At 36.8% G+C, this 25,355-nt stretch overlaps 1 protein-coding gene and 1 pseudogene across 7 annotated transcripts in view; one reads left to right on the top strand and one right to left on the bottom strand.

Annotated features, from left to right (window-relative positions):
• Positions 1–25,355, bottom strand: part of DPP10 (dipeptidyl peptidase like 10) — a 1,393,698-nt gene that overhangs the window by 423,776 nt on the left and 944,567 nt on the right. The gene's annotated exons all lie outside the window — the stretch shown is intronic.
• On the top strand, positions 10,300–11,445 carry LOC125095973 (heterogeneous nuclear ribonucleoprotein A1-like; annotated as a pseudogene).

Genomic DNA, 25,355 nt, shown 5'->3' with positions numbered 1-25,355 from the left:
CACACCTGTCTTTGCAGAGTGGTTTCTCTCTGTTCCACAAAACCTGCCCTTTTTAGGCAAATTGTCTAAAGATGATCTATTTTCTGGAATCTGGAATTTATATTTTAATTAATGGGTGGTATAAAGTTATATAAATATTATATCACGATTCCTTTTAATGTCTTCCCATGTAATAATAAACTCTTTAAAGCTAGTCCTTTGATCAATGCAGGCAGCAGCTGTCTTTCAACAGTCAGTTACATGTGAACAGAGTAGATAAGAACTCTCCTGTCCTCCCAAACCATTGCCAGTCCCTGACAACTTCTTTTTCCTGCAAATTCCAATCTGCTATTGCACCCAGCTGATGAGCTGTTCATTTTAGTTATTGTATTTTTCAAATATACCATTTTAATAGTCATTTTAAAAATATAATTTCTATTTCTCTGTTGACATTTTACATTTGTTGAGTCACTGTGATTACATTTAATATTTTGAACACATTTTCCTTTAATTCTCTAAAAATATTTATAATAGCTGTTTTGAATTTTATTTTCTGCTAATTTTTACACTTGGCCCCATGTAGACAGATTTATTGACTCAAAACTCTTCAATATTAGTCACACTTTCATGTTCCTTTAAACGTCTCATCATTTGCAGTAGAAAATTTAATATATATTTTTGAAGATTTTATTTATTTGAGAGAGAGAGAGAGAGCAGAAGGAGAGGGGTTTGCAGAGGGAGAGAGAGAAGCAGGCTTCCTGATGAGCAAAGACCTGGATGTGGGACCCAATCCCAGGACCGTGGGATCATGACCTGAACCAAAGGCAGATGCTTAACTGAATGAGACACCCAGGCATCCCTGAAAATTTAACATTTAGATGACATATCATAGGAACTCTGGAATGTTTTATATTTCTGTGGTTGTCTTTCTCTTCTTTCTCTCTCTCTTCTTTTTCTTTCTTTTTTCCTTCCCTCCCTCCCTCCTACCTTCCTTTTTTCCTTCCCACCTTCCTTCATTTTCTTTCTCTCTCCCTCCCTGCCATCCCTTCTTCCTTCTTAGCTTTCTTGAACTTACTGTAGAATCTATTTCACCCATGGCATATACCCAGTGATGTTCTGCTTAGTTTTCTTAATTTTATTATCCTGGTCCTTATGTTTAAGCCTACTTTTCTAGAAATCTCCCCTGTGTCTTTACAGTTTAGTGGTCATCTAATTATTTGGATAAAGTTTATGCTCAAAATCCTTATTCCTAAAAGGTGTCTACCCTATTCACTTTGATTAGTGAGTAGTTTGGAAAGCTCAGATAAAATTGCAGCAAGTTTTTGAGTCTTCCTCAGCATATATATTTCCCAAAACCTCTGAGGTCTCCCTGACAGATGTACAAAATTTTCCATCCACCAGTGATATATATGGACAGCTCACCTAAGACCTTCTGCGGTTCTCTAATTTCTTGTATTTCTTGGTTAAATTTCTGGCTGGTCCACTGTTCAGCTCAACTAGGGTGACACACTTAGGTGAACCAAACTGTGAGGGGTTTTTTGTTTTTATTTTTGTTTTTCCATTTGTTCCCATCCAGGTCCCCAACTTTAATTGCCAAAGTCACAGATTCACTTACTGTTACAAACTGTGTCAGTTACCTATAGCCTCAAAGCTGTTGGTTTTCAATGCTAACTGTTGTAACAACTGGTGTTTGCCGACCATATTGTAGCAGAGAATAAAGTAGGGAAGTCACCTAGGAAAACAGGCCACAAATGCTCTGGTCTTCTAAACTATAGCTCTTGCATTTAATACAAGAGTAAATTCTTGTCAACCTGTCGTTTGCTTTTGTTTGGTATCCAGTATCCTGAAATCCTATTTAGTATCTTGAAATGTTTTTAACATTTATTTTTCCCAATATTATACTTGTGTTTTGGGGGGGAGAATTTAACATCTTCATGTTGTCATAATTGAAAATCATTATAACTAATTTAAATAGAAGTATATACTTCTAGTTTCTTAAAAACAATCTGAAATGCATTTATTTGCTGGGATTCATTCACTTTTTTTCCATTTACAGTTGATCTGGTAAATCAAACAGTCAAGAAAATCATCTGAAAATTTTTATAAAGGGCCTGGATGGAATTATGATGAAATAAAACTTTTCTTTCTGATCTTCTAGATAGATTTTTAACTCAAATATCAGGCTACATGGGGCACCCGGGTGTCTTAGATGGTTAGGCATCTGCCTTCAGCTCAGGTCATGATCCCAGGGTCCTGGGTTTGAGCCCCACGTTAGGCTCCCTGCTTGGAGGGGGAGTCTACTTCTCCCTCTCCCCACTGTTCCCCCTACTTGTGCTCTCTTGCTGTCTGTCACAAAAATAAAATCTTTTTTTAAAAAATCAGGCTACATAAACTGACCTTTAAGCATATAAATTAGTGTATTACAAACTTCAGAAATGAAAGAAAGAAATGCACAAAACTGCAGCAAGGAGTGCATGTGCTGATTCTAGGACAAAATTCCAAAATTATTTTGGAGGCAAGTAACGTAGCTGGAAAAGAAGAGAATAACTAGGATTATTCAAACAACTTAGGTAAATAATAATAAAATTTAAGTCATGGGTTCCTACTGTATAAGTGCCCAATTAATAAGAGTTTGAGAGGTAGTTTATAATGGCCATCACTGTGTGTTCTTAGATTACATGTGTGGATTACCACATACACATATACGTATCTATCTCTATCTATCTGTCCATCCATCCTCCCAGTATACTTCCTTTGTGCCTTTGTACATGTTATTAAAAATCACTGGGTGTCACTTTCTTTATCCGCAACATGGTTAAATAAATGAAGTGCTTTTCTTGGTGTCGGTCATAGTGGGAGTACTCAGTAAGTTGTAATTATTAGCAATAATGGTACTGATAGTAATAGAAATGAGGCAAGGGGTGGTGCCAACAAAAGGTCATGGAGACTGACTCGGGATCCATATTCAAAATACAAAAAGCTCTAAGCAACAACACAAACCTAACTATGAATAAGTGCTAAAGGAATGGAAAGCTGTAGCTCTTAAAGAGTCATACTATGCAAAAAAAACCCCAGAAAGTTGCCATTTGCAAAGACATGGATGGAACTAGAAGGTATTATGCTGAATGAAATAAGTCAATCAGAGAAAGACAATTATCATATGATCTCTTTGATATGAGGAATTTGAGAGGCAGGGCAGGGGGTCGTGGAGGTAGGGAGGGAAAAAATGAAACAAGATGGAACCAGGGAGGGAGACAAACCATAAGAGACTTAATCTCAGGAAACAATCTGAGGGTTGCTGGGGGAGGGGGGGGAGGGATGGGTGGCTGGTTGATGGACACTGGGGAGGGTATGTACTATGGTGAACGCTGTGAATTATGTAAGACTGATGACTCACAGGCCTGTACCCCTGAAGCAAATAATATTTAATAATAATAAATACTTTATTTAACCATAAATTTAATAAATAATAACATTTATTAACATATACTGATATGTGAATTTAAAAAAGAGTCATGTTCTCTGAGTGATGGCAGCTACATGTAGGAAAGTTACACTGGGTTATGGAGGTAGGCTTGTCTTTGGGTATATCTCCAAATATGATCTAAGTAGAGAACCACTTCTAATTTAGATGACACAGGAAATAGAACTATTTTTTGACTAGCCCTTTTTCTTTGAACATAATTGGTTGAAAACTCAGGAAAGTTACATTTTAAAGTCTTCATTCTGCAACCAAATGATTGAGTTTGGAGTCCAATATCCACAATCAGAAATCACGGAAGGTCTCAACTGTGCCATTCTTTTAAATCTCAAAAGCAGCTATGTACAAGGTAGAAAATGTGTTCTAGGACATCACAGCCTATTGAGCAGTTTTAATGATGCAACAAAGCATTTTATCACATACAAAGAAAAGAATGACTCTTTGCATTAAAAAATAAACCAAAACCCTATGTGAAAAACATTCTGTTATTTATGATATATATATATATCTAAGTCTTAAGTAAGAACAATAATTACAAAAACCCATAAAAGAGATTCATTTCAAGCAATTTTGTTAAATACATATTTATCGGATGAATGAGTTCCTCTAAGGCACTCTCACTGTGTTAAGGACATATCATGAATTTTTTAACTACTTAATAATGCATTTGCTTTAGGGGTGACTCAGTTCAATAAATCATGTAAGTTGCGATAAATTTTATCACATATTCATACAGAAAGAGATACTCTAGTTTCTTAAGTAGCACTTTCCTAACTATTAATAAGCAGCTTAATATAGCCAAGGGGAAAAGAATAAGAAAAAAATTCATATATAATGAAAATATACAAAGAAATGCATTCAAAGTCACCTCCCAACCAAGTCAAGTTCAAAAAGGAATTCTCAAATTATATACAACTGTTGATGTCATGAGAATCTTTATGAAGAAAGTATCCATACATTTCATCACTTAATCAAATTACAAAGGGGTCATGAACATTTACTCTATATGATGTTTGTTGCCAGATCAACTTTCACACTTAGAACCCAGCATTTTGCAGAGGGGGCAAATGTGGGATTGGCCAGAGGTATCTGCATAGGAGTGAAGACCATTGTTTAAGAATACAAGCAAACATATTGGGGGAATACTTACGGAAACAGTCTCCCCAACTCTTAAAAACACTGACCCTGAAAACATTAGCTCAAAGGAGACAGACAGGTAATCTGAATAATAAAAAGTTCTGCCCAAGCCACAGGAAAAATATTCTGGGCCAAAACTGGTTAGAAACTAAAGAGGAAGCTGACCATAAGTAACAAGTAAAACATCATCTCCTTTTTTGATCAGTGAAGCATGTTGTGCTACAACTTGTATTCTGTAAGACTATATTGAAACTATAGTTTTCATAATTAGGCTTGGGTGCCCATTTCCAGAACTATGTTTTGTAATTCATATAGGTTTAACCCAATTACTAAAAAAATGACTGAGTATCAAAGAGTTTAGAATGTAATTCTAGCTGCTTATATGACTATGTTACACTATCCCCCCTTTTATTTTAAAGATTTTATTTATTTATTTGACAGATCACAAACAGGCAGAGAGAGGCAGGCGGGGGCGGGGGGAAGCAGGACCCCTGCCGAGCAGGGAGCCCGACGCGGGGCTCGATTCCAGGACCCTGAGATCACGACCCGAGCTGAAGGAAGAGGCTTAAACCACTGAGCCACCCAGGTGCCCCATTACCCCCCTTTTTTAGATGTTGTAAGAAATGCAGAATATATTATCAATAAATGAAGCTTGAGTTGAAATAAAATGTGAAAAGTAGAGGGTAAGATATAAGTAAAGATAAAATTGCCTGTTCCTAACTTAATTTTTCAAAATGAGCTTATTGAAAAAAAATAAATCAATGTCCTTAACCTATTCAAAGCTGTTTTAAGGTTACAGAACCCAACAAGAACACTCAAACATGACCATCTTATATTTTTTCTTTTACTCCTTGATTGTATAGAGAGATCCGGTTCTGTTCAAATAATCTTATTGGCATTTGTAACTATGATCTAAGTAGAAGTGATCACATCACTGAGAAAAAAGTGAATTTCATCTAAAATTATCTAAGTATTTCCATCAATTATTCATGTCATTTTTCTTGAGTAAATACACATTTTAAAACTAGAAAATGATTAATCCATTTAAAATTAGATGGAATAACCCTTCCATTTATAATATTATTCTCACATATTTTTATTATTTATTCAACATAATGGGGCTATCTTCCCTCAAGTACCATTGGTAAGTTTCTCACATTACAAATTCACTTGCGAATCTTGGCAGTTTCCTTGGTTCATTTTCCTTCTAATGATAAAGGAAGACAATGACTGTAGTTGATTGTGCAATGAGGATGGGGGAAAAAACTGATATGACTCTGACTTCTATGGGTGACTGACTGCAAGAACCAAAGCTAATGACTGTGGAACAGCAACCTTTAATTGCTTTTTAAACTTTAGGACATATGTTGGAACAGTAAAACACTAACACAGTGGGAGCTGTTGACATTGTATGCTGTATCCCTCTATTTACTCTGCAACAAGAACTAAACAGTGACTACTGAAAGCCCTTTACTCATTTTGACATTTTGTGTATTATAGCATGCTGAAGGAGCTACACTACAGGATTTCCATTTTAACAAATCACATGGAGGGTGGTGCCTGGGTGGCTCAGTCAGTTGGGTGTCTGACTCTTGGTTTCCGCTCAGGTCATGATCTCAGATCTCCATGTCGGCTCTGTGTTCAGTTAGGGAGTCTGCTAGTCCCTCTCCCTCTCCACACTAGTGCATGTGTTCTCTCCCTCTCTCTCTCTCTCTAAGTCAATCAATCAGTCAATCAATCAATCAGACTTTAAAAAAGAAATCCTCTGGGGAACTGGGTTGAGTTACTGATTACTTAATTCAGGTTATCAATTTGTTTCCAAACCTTATTCCACAAATCTTCTAAAAACAAACCTTGATAATTAATGGAGATCAATATGAATCTTTCACCTAATATTGTGACATAGTTCAAAAGTGCCTATAACTTTCAAGATTATCATAAAAGAGCACAGATGTTTGTTATAACATTAATTAAAGAGAAATAGTTGCTCTATCAGGCCAGGTCATCTTCTTGAAAGGACACACAAGGAAATGCAAGACATAGTGAGTACATCTAGATAACTATCCATCCACATCAGTAAAAATAAGCCTGATAATCCATGAGGTATACATACTGCCTGGCAGTACACTGAGGTAAAACCCCCCATGGCTCCAGTGGTGTCTAAAACATTTAACAGGCCACTCAAGTACTGAAGAGGGTTACAAAGTAATAAAGTGAATGAAAGTTAGTGCTGGGAATTCACAGAGCCATTAAGGTAACACTGAAAAGAAGGCAATTCAGGGAGCTGCATATGTTACTGATCAGCAACCTACTCAAACAGTATTATTTGAGAATATCATATGTATAGGACACTCTGGTGAATGCTACGAAGTTATAAAATGGCATTCCCATATTCATTACTACAATCTAGATGGGGATACAACAGAAATACCTGTGACAATTAGAATCCAATGTAGGAAAACTTAAGTGGAAAATTGTGTATCAATGACCAATAAGTTTTGTTTAGAGCAAAGATTTTTATCTATAAAATTATTCGTGAAGATTCTGAAGTGTGTTGTAAAGCCAGTACTAGGTAGCTTTTACAGAAATGGATGCAAAAGGTATAGACACTTATTGGGTAAGGAATCTCATATGCAAGCATGAGCAAACTTTAATTAGTGGATTAAGGCAAATAGGGGAAGGGTCAGAAAGAAAGTCAGAGGTATGTCTGAGTTGGTAATAAGGTGTCATTGAAACCTTTGGAGGTTGTCATAGAGCTGAACTGTGTCCCCACCAAATTCATACACTGAAGCTATAACCCCAGTATTTCAGAATGTGACTGTATTTGGAGCTAGGGACTTTAAAGAGGAAGTTAAAATGAGGTCATTAGAGTGAGGCCCAATCGAGTTTTAATCCAGAAGAGAAAAATCAGACACACAAAAAAAGTGACACTGGGGAGCACATGTACAGAAAGATGACCATGTAAAGAGGCAACAAGAGGGTGACCATCCACAAACCCGGGAGAGAGGCCTCAGAGACCAACTTTTCAGCACTTTGACCTTGGACTTCCAGCTCCAGAAATGTGAGAAAAATAAATGTCTGTGGTTTAAGACACCCAGTTCATAGTTACCTTACCACGGCAACCCTAGCAAACTAATACAGAGATAAAGAGTATATTACGTGAAAACTCTTTGGAGAATTTGAGTTTGTTTGTTTGTTTGTTTCTACACTGTTAGAAAGCAAACACTTGGAGAAAAGGATGAAGTCATTTATTTTTCCTTGGTCAAAATGATCTTGGTCTTTTTCTTGATCTCTCTCTTGCGACACCCTCAACTCCTGGTAACATTGATACCACTGTTCTCGGCAAGTAAGTCTAATACTATAATTTTTATAATCAAAAAATTCAAGGAAAATAAATATATCTTCAAAAACTGTCTGGATTAAGAGGAATGGGTAGTCCTTTGACCTGTAGAGTAATAAAATCTGTGCCTCCATGAGCAAATGACGATGGGGTTACACTTAAAAATTTACTTTGTTTAGAACCCTATTTTATAATAGCCTGGTAATTTTAGGAAACTATGCTTGGTATGAGCTATTTGGAGAGTCCTTTTAAATCTTTACCTCTCATAGATAATTGTATTATGCAAGGAGAAATGCTTTAAAAAAAATTATTCAGCCACTTCATTAGTGTTATGGAGATGTAACATTTAACAGGTTTTTTTCTTTCTTTTTCTTCCTTCCTTCCTTCCTTCCTTCCTTCCTTCCTTCCTTCCTTCCTTTTTCTTACTTTCATTGCTTTTTGTTTGGTGCATTTGAATGACTCATAGCAGCCTATCACAGTATTTTATTTATTTAAAAAAGAATTTTAATATCTTCCACCTTCCCCAGAGTGCCTTCAAGAGGCATGACCTGTGTTTCAACAGTCCTTCCACTTCCATTTCCAGAGCACTGTGATGCTGAGGCAAGCCATTTCACTTCTCTGGGGATTGGTATTCTTACTGAAGATGACTGCAAGCAATCCTTTGTCCTCTAACTTCTGAAGTTCTCAGACACCAAGAACCTAAAATTTTCAGTTCTAATTTTGAAAATGGAAATTTGATCATGTCACTTTTCACTTAAAACACTGGGTTTTCTCTTCATGGCTTCTAGAATCAATTCCACAGTTATTTATATGTGTGATGAGACCCTAAGTAAGTCAGTCTCTGTGTTATAATCCAACTATACCCCAATTCCCTCCATCAGTGCCTATATCCTACATATAACAAACTTCATGTCTACATTCTATTAACTAGAGACTTCTTTCATGTTCTAGAATACACCATGTTCTCTCATCAATAGACTACGTATATACCATCTCATTGGCCTGAGTACCCTAACAGATCACCTTCACCTACTTGGCCTGGCCAACTCGAATTCATGCTCCCTAGCTCAGCTTAGATTTTGCTGCCTTTATAAACCATGCCAGGCTGAGAGGCTAATCTGCCTTTTTTTTTTTTTTTAAAGATTTTTATTTATTTATTTGTCAGAGAGAGAGAGAGCAAGCACAGGCAGACAGAGTGGCAGGCAGAGGCAGAGGGAGAAGCAGGCTCCCCACAGAACAAGGAGCCCGATGTGGGACTCGATCCCAGGACGGCTGGGATCATGACCTGAGCCGAAGGCAGCGGCTTAACCAACTGAGCCACCCAGGCGTCCCTAATCTGCCTTTTTTATTACATCCTTTAACCAAACCATTCCAAAACAAGGTCAGCCTCCCATGGACTAGAGAAAGTAACAAATTTCAAAAAAGGCTCTTTCTATTCTTCTTTAAAGATACACAAAGGCCCAGAAAGCCAGAAACCTGAAATTGATCACTGATGAAAGCAACATTATCCTTTTTTCACATGCCCCAATTTGCCCTGACATGTTATAGCAGCAAACAGAATTCAAAGGTTATAAATGTTGTTTTCATTATACTGAAAACTCACTTAACGGTTATGGTTAATATAAAGAATTAAACTCTATAAAACAATGTATTTGTAGAATGTTAGCTTCATTATAGTATAAATCATGGCCAATGACATTAATAAAATATGAACTATGTTAAATATAATCTGATCTATAAACTAGCATGGCCCATCTAATACACTGTTTTGAATTTAATACTCCTAAAAATATCCAATACAATTATACTTGGTACAGCTTTTTTTCACTACACATTGAAATTACATATATATGTGTGTATGTGTATTTAATATTCTTGAGCTATCAGTACACTATTTTTTCAATGAGAATATGTAGTTTCATATATGAAGTATAAAAATTGAAGGTGGAAAACTAGAAATAACAAAATGTAGCTCAACAATTCAGATCCTTAATACTGACACTTTTTTGACTTTTCTATTACCACAGTATCAAAGTGACCACCTCTCCTTCAAAGAAATTAGTTATTGACAGTAAAATGCAGCACAGCTTATAAAACAGATCAGCAAAGATTAGAGACTCCTATGTTTTACTGACTATAGCTTTCCAGTAACTCAAGGCTTGAGGGGGAAGAAATCAAAATAATCTAAAATGACATTAAACTCTCTGCCTGTGGACATGTCCCAGTAAGCATGTTAAAGTCTCCCCTCCTGCCGCCATCATGTCTAAGTGAGCCTGAACAGCTTTGGAAGCTCTTCATGGGAGGTCTGAGCTTTGAAACAACTGATGAGTCTGAGGAGCCATTTTGAGCAAAGGGAATGCTCACAGACTATGTGGTAATGCGAGATCCAAATACCAAGCCACCCCGAGGCTTTGGGTTTGTCACGTATGCCACTGTGGAGGAGGTGGGTGCAGCCATGAATGCAAGGCCACACATGGTGGTTGGAAGAGTTGTAGAACCAAAGAGGGCTGGCTCAAGAGAAGCTTCTCAAAGACCTGGTGGCCACTGAACTGTGAAAACGATTTTTTTGGTGGCATTAAAGAAGACACTGAAGAACATCATCTAAGAGATCATTTTGAGCAGTATGGGAAAGCTGAAGTGACTGAAATCAAGACCAACTGAGGCGGTGGCAAGAAGAGAGAGTTTGCTTTTGTAACATATGATGACCATGACTACATAGATATGACTGTCATTCAAGAATACCATACTGTGACTGGTCATAACTGTAAAGTAAGAAAAGCCTACCTAAGCAAGACATGGCTAGTGCTGCACCCAGCCAGAAAGGTCAAAGTGGTTCTGGAAACCTTGGTGGTGTCATGGAGGTGGTTTTTGTGGGAATGATGACTTTGGTCATGGACAAAAGTTCAGTGGGTGAGGTGGCTTTGGTGGCAGTTGAGGTGGTGGTGGATATGGCAGCAGTGGGATGGCTATAATGAATTTGGTAACGATGTGAATGATTTTAGAGATGGTAGAAGCTATAATGATTTTGACAATTACAACAATCAGTCTTCAAATTTTGGACCCTTGAAAGGAGGAAATCTCAGAGGCAGACGCTCTGGTCCCTGTGGTGGTGGAGACCAATACTTTGCAAACCATAAAACCGAGGTGGCTATGCTGGTTCCAGCAACAGCAGTAGCTACAGCAGTGGCAGAAGGTTTTCATGATTGCCAAGAAACAAAGCTTAGCAGGAGAGGAGAGCTAGACAAGTGACAGGGAAGCTATAGGTCACAAGAGATTTGTGAATCCAGCCAAGCACAGTGGTGGCAGGGCCTGGCTGCCACAAAGAAAACATGTTTTAGACAATACTCATGAGTCTGGGAAAAAACTTGAGAATGATATTTCTGACTAAATATATAACAGGTTATCTTAGTTTCTATTCTGTTGAAAGTGTAAAGCATTTCAACAAAGGGTTTCAGTGTAGATTTTACCACACATGGTATTGACTACTAAATGTAATAATCTGATCATGGTGCTGAATAAAGTCTTTAAAAAATTAAAAAAAAATAAAATGACATTAAAATGTGAGGCTTTGTGTTGATTTTCCATTTGGCAACACAAGAACCAATAAATTGGAGAAGCATTATTCTATCAGCAAGGAGAGAATATTTTCATAGAACCATGGAAATTTGTGTCCAGAAGAGACCTCAAACACCATAAGGACCCACTTCTATTATTCATATGTAAAGACGGGCACACAAATAGCTGACTTGTCCTGGATTATATAAGCATTTACTGGGAGCTCACATCCTCATAGCCTAGGTCAATACCATTTCTGTTATGACACTGAGATCTCCTAACTGACAGATCATCATATGACCTTGCTTTTTAGTTCACTAAACGCTTCTGGACTCTTCATAAAACGGGAAATGAGTAAGTGAACTGGCTTAACTGAAAAGATATTATGATTTCCTCATATATCACCCCTATTACTCACTTTATATTTCTCTCCCATTCATTTGGAGAAGAAAAAAATATTTTTAAAGATTTTATTTATTTATTTATTATTTGGAAAGAGAGAAAGAGAGAGACAGAGGGAGAAAGAGAGAGAAAGAGAACCCCAAGCAGACTCTGTGCTGAGCTCGGAACCTGATGTGGGACTTGATTTCACGACCCCACGATCATGACCTGAGTCAAAATCAAGAGTCAAACGCTAAACTGACTGAGCCACCCAGGCACCCCAGGAGGAGAAAAAAATAAATATTTTCTTTTTAGTCTCAGTTTAATAAAAAGAACATTGCACCAGTTATTTATAGATTAAAAATTATGATAAAGGGTTATTATTTCTATAATAATAATTAATTATTTATTACACACATTTCATTGCATCTTTAAGATCTGGATATTGCTATCCGAGATACGCAGATTTGGAAACTGTAGTTTAGAGAGGCTAGCTGATGAAGCTCATGAAGTTATTAGGATGAGGATCCAAATCTCAGCTGTAGACCTGTCTGACTTCAAACCTATTTGCTACCTCATACACCACTTCAAAATCTCTTCTAGATGCCGGCATTTATCCTGAAAAATTTTTTTAAGATTTTTTTTTTTTTTTTTTTTTATTTAACAGGGAGAGACAGTGAGAGAGGGAATACAAGCAGGGAGAGTGGGAGAGCGAGAAACAGGCTTCCCAGTGAGCAGGGAGCCCGATGCGGAGCCTGATCCCAGGATCCTGAGAGCATGACCTCAGCCGAAGGCAAACACTTAATGACTGAGCCACCCAGGCGCCCCTGTCTTGAATGTCCTTACAGCACTTTGAATACACCCTATGTTGGCTTTCAGGAGCCAGAATGATCTCAGAACATGATAGTGGAAGCTGCTATGCTGGGCACATCATCTGTGCTCCATAGCCAGGTCTTCATATCAATGGGATTCAGTAGGAAACTTAGAAGCATGGAGAGGTCCATGGTGTTAATCACTCATTATCCCATTGCTGTATAGTCATGCTTTGGAAGACTCTGGATTAGTAAATATTTTCTGAATATTGCATGCTAATAAAAAATAACAGCATTGAGAAGTCACATATTAGATAAATGCTAATTTCCACTCTGAGTTCTAAAATAATCTCATATCTTCATGTGCTGTGGAAAATTCACAGACATCAGCTCTCCTGAGCAACTTTCCTTTCCCCCTACTCTTCTTTTCCTTCCAATACCACAAGCTTTTGTTTAAGAAACCTCATAAAACCAGTATGAGGGGGGAAAAAAAAACTGTATGAGGATCTCCAACAGTGACAGTCAGGAAGATAATGCAATATTTTTCTGTGCAGGTTATTTGTAAGGGAAAAGATCACTAGTATAAGCTGATATTGATTATGAAGATAGAAAACAACTCTGGGATGTCATCAATAATCCTGGGGCAGAGATCTGCACTTGAAACATATTATTTAATCTCTCCTAATTCAACCTTCTTTGCTAAAAGATTCTTCTTTCCTAAAAGGCAGTTAGATATCAATTTTTACTGAGGTCTAGAGAGTTTTGGTGTTTGGCTTAATGTGTTTCTATACACCTTATACATAGGGTAAAACTTTAGCATGTGAGCTATCCTATAACATCTTCAAAAGAAAAGTTGTTTATGTCACTAATTAAATACAACCATCAAGAAGCTTTTTTTTTTTTGAGATAATTCATTTCTTTCTCAACATCAAACTTAAATGTTAAAGAAAACTGGTATGCTGAATGAAAGATAGGGAAAAAAAAAGATAATTTAAGCAACAGCCAGTACCCCTATTTACATCAAGCAGGGCATAAAGACAGGAAAATGACAAAAAAGAGCAAGATCATGGGACTGTTAATTCCGGTTGCAAAGGAGCTTAGAGAGAGCCTGTCATTCCATGAAGATGCAGCTGTACAACATAAAACTTATCATCAACAGAAATGTCATCTCCCCTTTAGCAGAAAACACCAGTTGGCTAACATATAATTATTACTGACTAAAAATAGCCCTTGTGGGAATTATCTCAGCCAAGCTTTGTTTCCCTGGATGATTATGCTTCAGCATGGCTGTTTGTGTGTAGTCAACAAGCTTCTACAGGGACATAAACACAAACCATTTCAACTCAAGTGCTGCTTTTTTGTTCATTCAGCTTACAGCAAATGGTCCTTCGTATCTCTAAGTTTGCGGTCTCTTCAGTATGAACTAAAGAAGTAAAAATCATATAACAAAATAAGAACTGAGTTTAGGGGCGCCTGGGTGGCTCAGTGGGTTAAGCCTCTGTCTTCGGCTCAGGTCATGATATCAGGGTCCTGGGATCGAGCCCCGCATCAGTCTCTCTGTTCAGCAGGGAGGCTGCTTCCTCCTCTCTCTCTCTCTGCCTGCCTATCTGCCAACTTGTGATTTCTCTCTGTCAAATAAATAAATAAATAATCTTAAAAAAAAAAAAAGAACCGAGTTTAGTAAAGAATCTTGCTGGATGTAGTAGTCCTTTATCCATCCACAGAAAAAAAAGTCGTAATAATTCCAACATCCTCCTTATCGCCCCCCTGGTGACTGTACGTTAGCTTTGATGTGATCAGAGCTTAGTTTCGGGTTAGATTAGACGCTGTTTTATAACAAATGCCTGACACTAAATAATGAAATACTGATCAATTATAGAGAAGCCTCACTCAGTAAGTCTGTGAGTGTCATGTTTTATGAAATGAAACATGTTAACCAAACCAGTATTCACTCAGAGACCCTAAGAGAAATAGTTACATACTGAATATCGCTTTGTTGCGACTGGTGTTCTCAAGAATTTCCCTAGTCCTCGTCCTCACACATGAAGCTGAGCTGCCCTAGACCCGCACATGAAGCTGAGCTGCCCCTAGACCTTGAATGCTGCTTTGTTAACAATGGGGGGTAACAATTCCTGGGTGCTTTTCCAACCAGGACTCTTCGCATGCTCCCACCCAGAAACACTGTTCTGGAGATAACCACACTTGACTTTGCAACATTAGGTTCAGTAAGCTTATTCTTTAGTTTAGATCAGTTACTTATTCATGACAAATTCGTCGAATTCCAAGTGTCAAGCACACGTGAGACAAAGTGGGTAGAAAATCTGCAAAATAATAATAATGCCTGCCAAAGTATTAGAGAGTAAGCAAAAATGAAAATCGTTATATAAATGATTAATCCTAATTTTCAAAAGAGCCAAGAAGTTATGTGGCTTGTCATAACTGAGCAATGGTAAACTCCATGTAGTTGAATGTTATAGAAAGAGTGCATGCATGTGTGTGTGTGTGTGTGTGTGTGTGTGTGTGTGTGATTATTTTAAGAGTACCTAAATGCAGAAAGAGTGAATACTGCAGTTGGATGCATTTTATTTGCTGTGATAACATTTTGAAAACTGATTTCATTCAGTTGACAGGATTATTTATATTCATCACCAAGATAACTGGGAATAGGTGTTTTTTTTTTTTTAAGATTTTATTTGTGTGTTTGTTTATTTAGAGGGTGCACACAAGTGGTGGGGAGAGGCAGAGGAAGAGGGAGAGAGAGAATCTTAAGCAGACTCTGTGCTGGGCTCAGAGCCACACTGGGGGCTTGATCTCATGACCCTGAGATCATATTCTGAGCTGAAATTAAGAGTTGGATGTTTAACCTACTGAGCAACCCAGGCGCCCCTCTGGAAGTAGTTTTGATCGCAAAAGGAACAAAGGAGAAAAGATGAGTTTAGATATGTTTTATGATTTGGTAAAGGAAAATTGAGGAGTTATATCTGATTTGCTTCAGAAGTTGAAAATATATGTGTTTGATTCCCTTTCCCTTGACCACAAGGAGATTAAAAACATATTCTTCTAAGCTTAATTTTCAAGGTTAAAAAAAGAAATAGGCTTTAAAGTTTCTATAGCACCATAAGTGAATACCATACAATGCATATTATATTGCACGTATTTATATATGAAAAAAATTTATAACTTGTAGCATGCAAATTTCCTCATGCATCATACTTATATGTAACATTTCACATATTACATATTATATATTGTACTTAGAAGAATATTTATCATATATAAGAGCCATATTACATATTATATGTATGTTTTGAGTTTTTAGTTGACAAAACTGCAGGAGTCATGTTTTTTGAGAATGTACATTTATGGAATGTAAAGCAAATGCCATTAAATAATTCCTCTCAGGGTGCCTAGGTGGCTCAGTGGGTTAAGCAATGTCACTGCCTTTGGGTCTGGTCATGAGCTCAGGATCAAGCCCCACATCAGGCTCTCTGCTCAGCAGGGAGCCTGCTTCCCTCTCTCTCTCTCTGTCTGCCTCTCTGCCTACTTGTGATCTCTATCTGTCAAATAAATAAATAAAACCTTTTAAAAAATAATAAATACATAAATACATAATCCCTCTCCACAACATGTACTGAGCATTGAATATGAGCATAATGATGTGCAAAACCCATTTTTTTTCTGTCTAGTTTGGAGGAAAGAAAAATGACAAAATCAGAAATTCCAACACAGTGTTTGTGATGGTGCAATGGTAGTTTACTCATGATCCCAGTGGAAATACGAAGAAAGAAGCAGAGCTGGCTGATCATCCTGGAGGGCTGCAAAGTATATGACCAAGCAGTTTCTGGAATGCATCCACCTCTCTCTACCTCCACTGCCATCACCCTGGTCAGAACCACTTCCATCCCCCACTGATTTACCACGGTCACCTGCAAACCAGTCCAAAACCCGACCTACCCTTGCCCACCGACAATCTCTTGCCACCTGAATGATCTTCTTCCAGAAACCATCAGTTCAAGTCATCCTCCTACTGGAAAGCTTCCTGTCATACTCAGAGTAAAATCCAAAGGTCAGCCTACAACAAAAAAGTCTCTGAACAGTGTGGACCTACATCCATGACTCTATTTCAGAATACCCGCCTGTTGTACTCAAGATGCCCAGAAATTAATACCTTACTTCAGTCTTTAGAAAAAACAATTTACATTTGTTCCCACCTCAGCAAGTGTACACCTTCAATCCCTTCTTCCTAACACATTTCCTCACTATTTGTCACGTGTGGGTGTTTCCCAGGTCTCACTGCCTGGTCATTGTCACTGCCTCAGACAAGTTTTCCCTAAGTAACTAGTCTCCATTCCCCACCCCATCTGAACAGTTTTTATTTTTCTCTCTTCATGGCACTTATCAAGATCCTGTCCATTTAATTGTTTATTGCCTGATCACCATCCCTAATTATATAAGGCATGCACTAGAAAACCTTGACCGTCTCCTCATATTTACTACTGGCAACTAAACCAGGGGTTGGCAATATCTGTGACAGATAAAAACATAAAACCCAAGTGGACAGTGAATATGATAGCAAGATATACCAAATAAAAACACAAAAGATCCAGTTAAAGTTGGAATTTAGATAAACCAAAAAAAAATCTCATTTTAATATAAATATGCTCCAAATATTGCATGAGATATGCTACAATGTGAGGGTCTTCACTGGAGCCCAGTTCAAACAAATCCATCATAAAGAACATGTTGGAACAATCAGCAATGTTTTAAAAAGATTTTTAAATGGTATTATGGTATTATTGCTAAACTGGTTAGATGTGATAATGATGGTTTAGTTAGGAGGACAATGTATTTTTTTCCAGATGCATACTGAGGGATTTGTAGGTTAAATAGCATGATGTCTGTTATATAATTACTTAAATAAGCAAAAATGGTTGATGAAGCAAATAAGGTCACAGGTTTCATGATGTTTGAAGCCAAGAAATATTAGGGTGGGGGTAGAAACCTCCTGAGGGTCCTCTTGTCCCATCCTTCCTACCTCTCACTAGAGCCTTCCACTGCTAGATCCAAGTGGAACAGGGGGAGGAGGCTAAAAAAAATCACAGCTGAATGGGTCTGCCTCCCTGAGCACAGAGGTGGACAGGTAAAGGTGTGGGGTATATATAAGAACACAGAGACCCAGGACATGATGAAATTTCATTATACTCTTCTCTCTACTTCTTGGTATGTTTGAAATTATTCTCAGTAAAAAGAAAATAAAAATGTAGATATTTATAAGATCTATAGCTGTATTTGGAACTTTTTTGAGGGGACGTCTTATGCCTGTCACATTTTAGTATTCTCACTTTTTTTTTTTTTTTTTGAGAACTGAACCTATAATCAATAAATATTGATAGGCTGGGGCTCCTGGGTGGCACAGTTGGTTAAGTATCTGACTTCCGGTTTCAGCTTCGGTGGTGATCTCAGGCTTGGGGTCATGGGATAGAGCCCCAGGTCAGGATCTGCACTCAATGTGGAGTCCTCGGGATTTTCTCTCTCTGCCCTTGCCCCCTTGCCCTCTCAAATAAATAAATCTCTAAAAAATACATACTGATAGGTAAAAACATACTTAAAAATGAATCTATCCTGCAACATGGAATTTTCTACTTTTACTTGGGGCAGAGGAAAGAAAGATGCCTGCTTATCTTGTTTGCCTGATCCTTTTAATTAATAGTATTTCAATTATTCTGGCCTTCTTTTAAAAGTTGCCAATACAATTAACTCCCTAGAAGATTTTGAGTAATCAATGTAAGCATATAAATTGCCTAATTACTAATTCTTCCATTGTATTACATATATTTAAAAAATAAATTTAATAAATCTTAATATTCAGTCTTGCCCGTTTGGACAACCTTAATTCCTCCATGTGGCAAATTAGTCTTAGAATATCATTTCAGCTCATTTGTTGGTCATTGGCAATGTTGTTAACCAAAGTGCGTATCATATATAATATAAATGTATACAGGTAAAAAGATGCCAGATTCTATTTATATTTCATTTTTAGGTAAATATCCTATATTTTCTCATGTTTCTTATGCTCTATTTATTCTTTTTGATTAATATTAGGCAAATAGGCAAGGCAATATTTGAGTGAGGCAGCCCTACATAGCAGGGAAACTATCATAACCAATAAGCAAATGCAGTAAATTAAAAAAAAATGAGTAATTTACCATAGTATGTTCAAAATCATTATTCTATAAAAAACACAAATTGTAAATAAAAATTATTAAATGTGCTTTTATTAGACATAAATTGATAATACTATGGCAAAATAAGCATAAAACTAGCGACTACAAATTAAGACAATTCTTAGATTATCAGCAAAGTTGCAATGGCAGAAACCCCAGTATGGACTAGATTAAGCGAAACTGGATTTCCAGGTTCATTAACTGGGTTGTTATTTATCTGACTCAATATTCAGTGTGATTCTCTAATTTAAAGATTCAGATTGTTCATTCTGGCCATAATTTCTGATTATTTCAGGAGTTGTTTCAGTGATTCTTTCAGATTATAAATGATCATATCACTTGTGAGCAAAGACAGTTCTTCCTAATCTATATAGTTTGCTTTCTTTTTTTTTTTTTTTTGGTCTTATTGCATTAGCTAGGACTTGCAGTATGATGAGTATGATGTCATAAAGAAATGGTGAGAGGAAACATCCTTGCCTTATTCTAGTGGAAAAGCTTCTAACTTCTTACTATTAAGTATAATTAAGTATAAAGGGTTTTTGTATATACTCTTCATCAAGTTGAGGAAATTCTCCTCTATTCTTAGTTGACTGATAGTTTTATCATCAATGGGTGTTGGATTTTGTCAAGTGATTTTCCAACTAATTGATATGCTTATGTACTTTTTTTTTCTTTTTCAGCCTCTTAATGTGATGGATGGTATTAACTGATTTTTGAACATTCAACCAGCCTTGCATTCCTGGGATAAACCTGACTTGATCATGATGTATAATTCTTTTTATATGCTGTTGGATTTGACCTTCTAATATTTTGTTGAGGATTTCAGCACCAAAGTTCATGAGAGATATTGGAATACAGCTTTGTTTTCTTATAATATCTTTGTCTGGATTTAGTATTAGTTAGCATCATAGAATGAGTTAAAAAGTATTCCCTCTGCTTCTGTCCTCTGAAAGTAATTGTAGAGATTAGTAAAATTTCTTAAATTTGATAGAACTCACCATCTGGAGGTGAGGCCTGATGCTTTCTGTTTTGGAAGGTTATTAATACTAATTCAATTTCTGATGAATAGACATATTGTCTATTTCTTCTTCTGGAAGTTTTTGTAGCTTATGTCTTTCTTTTTTTTTTTTTTTTTAAAGATTTTTATTTATTTATTTGACAGAGAGAAATCACAAGTAGGCAGAGAGGCAGGCAGAGAGAGAGGAGGAAGCAGGCTCCCTGCTGAGCAGAAAGCCCGACGCAGGGCTTGAACCCAGGACCTGGGATCATGACCTGAGCCGAAGACAGCGGCTTAACCCACTGAGCCACGCAGGCGCCCCGTAGCTTATGTCTTTCAACTGATTGAAATCAACTGGAATTGAACGAGGAACTGGTTACCAATTTTGTAAACATTAAGTTATCCTTTCTATGTTCGTGGGACATCCAGTGATTCCCATCTTTCATTTATGTTGTTAGCAATATTTGTCCTCTCTCTTTTTTCTTAGTTAGCCTGGCTAGAGGCATATCAATTTTGCTGAGATCTTCCCGAAGAACTAGCTTTTGGTTTTGGTGATTTTTCTCTATTAATTTTCTGGTTTAATTTCATTGTTTTTTTTTTTTTTTTGCTCTAATTCATAGTATTTCTCTTTTTCTTCTTTTTGTATTTAATTTGTCCTTTTTTCCCTAGTTTCCTAAAATGAAAGCTTAAGATTATTGATTTCCCAATATTTTATGTCTTCATTCTCTTTATTTCTTCCCTTACTTCCTACAGCCAATTTTAAAATTATAATTGAATGGGTGAGAATTTAGAAGGTGAATGGGAGATTAAAAACTATTCCAGCCTATTCTCTACTTGACAGCAAATCACCTATACTATCACTGCGTATCTGTTCTCCACTAAAAACAATTTAGATGGGAGAGGAGACCTAATAATATGAATTGAACACAAACTTGGCACTGGAAAGAGATCATTAGAACCAATGAGAGTTCCCTAGTGTAATCAGGAGTAGTTCCAGTTCTGAACGCCAGGCTGGAAGAGCTAACTAAAAAGAGAGAGAAAGAGAGAGAGCGAGAGAGAGAAGTGACAGACTTTCTCTCATTGATAATATTCTAAATGCCAGTCTTTCTAATCCTTGAAGGAAATACCATTAAATCACACCTCTTCCTAAAACTAAGGACAAGATTCAAAATAATTATAGGTGTTCAGACATAAAATTCACACTGGGTTGTTTTTTTTTCTCAATTTGGAATTCATACTCTAGCAGAGAATACCCCATTCCCAACCAATCTCACAAAATTTAGGACAAAATGTGTAACAGTTACAACAGTTATTCCCTACTAAAGTCTCTAGTCTCCACACACAGAAGGAGACAAAAAAGTATTTGTTTTACATGCTCCTGCCTCCACCCAGAGCACCGCCAATCTGTTTTAAGCAAGAGCCGGTTCTGCACTTATTTACCTCTCTCACCCCTCACCCACTAATTCCTCGTTCCAGGCTTCACACTTCACAGTCTAATGTGCTTCCTCCATCAGTGACTATTAGTGGATTGCAAAGTACAAATCCATAATGATTTTATATTATCTCCTATTTTGAAACATTCTTCCCATCCCTACTTCACTTACTTATTTTTCTGTTTTTTGTTTGTTTTTTCCTATTCTTACAACCTATGGGAAGCAGTTCCCTGGGTGTGATGCTCAGATCTCTATTCCCCTCATTCTATTATCCGTGAGCATCTAACCCATTTCCATAGCTTCAATATCACCTTTACAGAAAAGACCTAAGATCCATTTGTTTAATACTCCGCATAGTATTGCACAGAGACTAATAGCACTAACTTCGTTTTGACTCCCAGCTCAGCTGCAACATTGCAATAATTTTATATAGCCTCCCTAAATGTCTATGTTCTCATCTAGAGGAAATGGAATAAGATTGCCTATCTCACTGGACTGTCCTACTGAACTGCTTCACTTATACTGTTATTACCTGAATGTTTGACACAGATAGAAAAGCACTCAATATTTACTGAAGAGTTGTTACTTCTATTGTTCCTACTGGTTTTTGATAAGCTGTTCCTTCCTCCAGGGAAGCTTTCCTGATCTCCCCAAAAAGGCGGCCCTCCTAGAGCTGGCTGTATGACCATTACCAGAGCACCACCAAACTCTATTACATTCATCCATGCTCTGTAGTATATATATTGCAAAATCAGTAACTTGACCACATCAACAACCTCGTTGGTCATAAATTCCTTGAGAGCAGGCAGATACTATGGCTTTGATCACACATATTTCTAGTGCTTAGCATAAATTAAATAATTGGCATGAGGTCACAGTAAAGGTCTGGGCTAGGATTCAACACAAATCTGACACCAATGCCGCCGTTGTACAGCAGCATTGTACGGACACTGGTAGGGTACTTAAATTACTCTGACTTCAATGATGGCTTTATATTTACTCCATATGCCAGATTATGAACTCCAGGAGCCGGTCAACGGATCTGGTCTCTGATCAGGAGTCATTAAAAACCTTTTTCTCCCATTCAGTTGCTGAGTCAATAGCCAGTTATCACAAGGCATGGCCTCTGGCTGTGTGCTCTACCACTGAAAAAATGTGGGCCAATTAAGAGTGTTTCATACTTGCTAAAAGTTTCATCCTGCTGAGCTCAGAGCGGAATCAACTTGGCTTCACCCTGAACGTGGGACACTGCAAAATTACAAAACCTTTGTAATACTTATTAAAATCAAGTAGGTTCTATAAAACCTGCAGAGATTTTCTTTTACCTCTGAAGGGTAATGATTACCTTTTCATTCACTGTCTTAAGTGATACCTAGAAGCTAAAGCAATAGCCAAAAAAGAACTGCAATTTTCAGAAACCATCACCAGAAATTGGTTGTTCAAGTTTTTAAAACCAAAAGATCTTACATGCACTCTTTTTCTTCTTTCTTTCTAAGGCCTTTCTTATTTTCAGTTGTTTTCCCTTCCATAATGGGAACAGCATTGAGAATTGAGAATAGCGTTTGTCCAATATAGTTCCATGGCCTAACCATATGAAAAGCAAAATTGCATCTATTAATGAAAAAAATATCTTTAGAATGCAAGACCCCAAGGAATCTTATGCTCTTAACTACATGAATATTAAAAAGACTTTAAAAGCTAGTTAATTACATAGAAAATAAGCATTTGGGGAAAAATTAGCTTAAATTATAATAGGGTCATTGTTAGAGCCACAAAGAAATCAGAACAGCATTCAAACTAATACTCATCCTATTCAAGAACATCTTGTATGATATTTTTCATAAGCATCCATTCTGTCACAACTTGAAGACATTTATGGAAAGGATCAGCACATTATTTAATGTTCTACTACTTTGTTTAGGTTTTTTATTTTCCCTTATATAAGGATGAAATGGGTTTCTCTATAACTTTCTGCTGTGGAAAGTGATATAGCTATAGCTAAATAAAAATCTATACAATTTTCAAATGTTTTTCTTAAAATCTTTGAGTATCTGTATTATTCTCCCTTTAGTATATTTCTTCTGCAGTGAGGATCACAACATTCTTAGTAAGCTTGGTTCTGTACCCAAATAATTACACTAAAAATAACACTCAGGAAGAAAGGCATTATATAACTCTGAGTGCATTCAGATCAGCTTGTTTGAAAATCAATCATCTTTAAATGGTGTTTCATAAAAAGTTTCGGGTTTGTGTATTTAAATGAAAAGCCTGGGTTTGCTGTTTTTTTTTTTTTTTTTTAAAGATGTTTACAAGCATTTTCATGAGGCAGGTTTATGTAAGATATCACTTCTGCCATCTGGCAGCAAGATACTCGAATTACAGGAAAAGTATCTGAGGGGCATCAAGAGTTCAACTTGAGGGGCACTTGGGTGGCTCAGTGGGTTAAAGCCTCTGCCTTCGGCTGGGGTCATGATCTCAGGGTCATGGGATCAAGCCCCACATCATGCTCTCTGCTCAATGGGGAGCCTACTTCCCCTCTCTCTCTGCCTGCCTCTCTGCCTACTTGTGATCTCTCTCTGTCAAATAAATAAATAAAATCTTTAAAAAAGGGGGGGGTTCAACTTGAGAGTTCATCCAGAGAATCTAAAAAAAGATCTTGAAATATACATGACAGGCAAGCTATCAAAGCAAAAGTTTAAAATGTGATAAACTCATCAACTGACCAAATACAGCTCAATTTTGTGGAAAATATTAATAGAAAGGGGCTGTGTAAATGAAACAATTCTGTCAAAATAGAAGTAGTGGATACTGTCATACTCACTCGGTCAAACCTTTTAAACTTCTAATTTCTGAAACACAATTAGTTTAATTTGCTCAATAACAATGGCTTCCACAAGTTTTCAGGCAGAAGCATGGCCATTATTGTGTTTCCTTATTTGAAGAACACACAATTTCAGAAATTCAAACTCATACAATCTGCTGTTTTTAGAGGTTTTCTAAATGCATTCCTGGGACCAGCTACATCATGGGGCATTCATCAAAGAGGCACATTTTTAGGCCTAACCTAGACCCAATGAATCAGACACTGAGGATGAAGCCCAGCAATTGCTGGTTTAACAAGGTTTAACAAGGTGATTCTACTGCACACTCAAGTTTGGTTTACCTTATATTTTCTGAGCATAAACGTTTGCAGTAGGTGATAGGTAAGGGCTCCGAGACACATAATCATTGTGTAAGGGTATCTTTTTGTTTTATTCTGTCTTCTCATTTTACAAGTCATATAAACCAGATATTAAAGCTTAATTTGTCAATGTTCATTTTTTCCCCCAAGGGGTGGAATTAGGACCAGCACACCAGTTCTTGAACACTATACTGCAGCTTTTGGTCCACGTTTATTCCTTTTTTTTTTTCCCCTCCCTGTTCTTAATTATCTTCTCTTTTTCTCAAAATCATCATGCAGCACAGTTTTCAAGAACAAACTTCTAATTCTTCAGGGCTTAACTCCATTCTAATGTGATCAATTAGTGTGTCTTTTTTTGATTTCTAAAATCATCAGAGAGCAAAAAACAAATGACCTTCAAATAGGTAAATATAGATTTCAAGGAATGAATGTTTCCAATTCTATAAATAAGCTCTCATGTAACCTGTCATCTGGAATAGGTTAAATAAACAAAGAACCACAAGGCTAAGTGTTTGATAGCGATTTCAGTTAATTGTATCTTGCTTGTACATTTACCTTTTTTTAAAAGAATCTTTTTTATTTTCCTCCAAATGAGAAACCTCAATATTAAAACCAGTTTAATGTGAGACTGTTCTGGGTGAAGCAGAGAATCAGAGAAACTCTTGTTGTAACTGCTCCTTCTGTAGATCCAGACACACAAATCTGAAAGTCAAGTTTTTGCTTTTTTTTTTTTTTTTGTCAAGTCTGAAAATTTTGTCTAACACGTTTTTTCTCTGAATATGTCAACATGTATTACAGATAAATTTATAAGAATTACGACAAATGTAAAGTTGTG

This window comes from Lutra lutra, chromosome 3 (genome assembly GCF_902655055.1).
Source record: "Lutra lutra chromosome 3, mLutLut1.2, whole genome shotgun sequence".
NCBI classification, from domain to species: domain Eukaryota; kingdom Metazoa; phylum Chordata; class Mammalia; order Carnivora; family Mustelidae; genus Lutra; species Lutra lutra.
The sequence above is the reverse complement of the archived record's forward strand: the minus strand, read 5'-3'. Positions and strand labels throughout refer to the sequence as shown.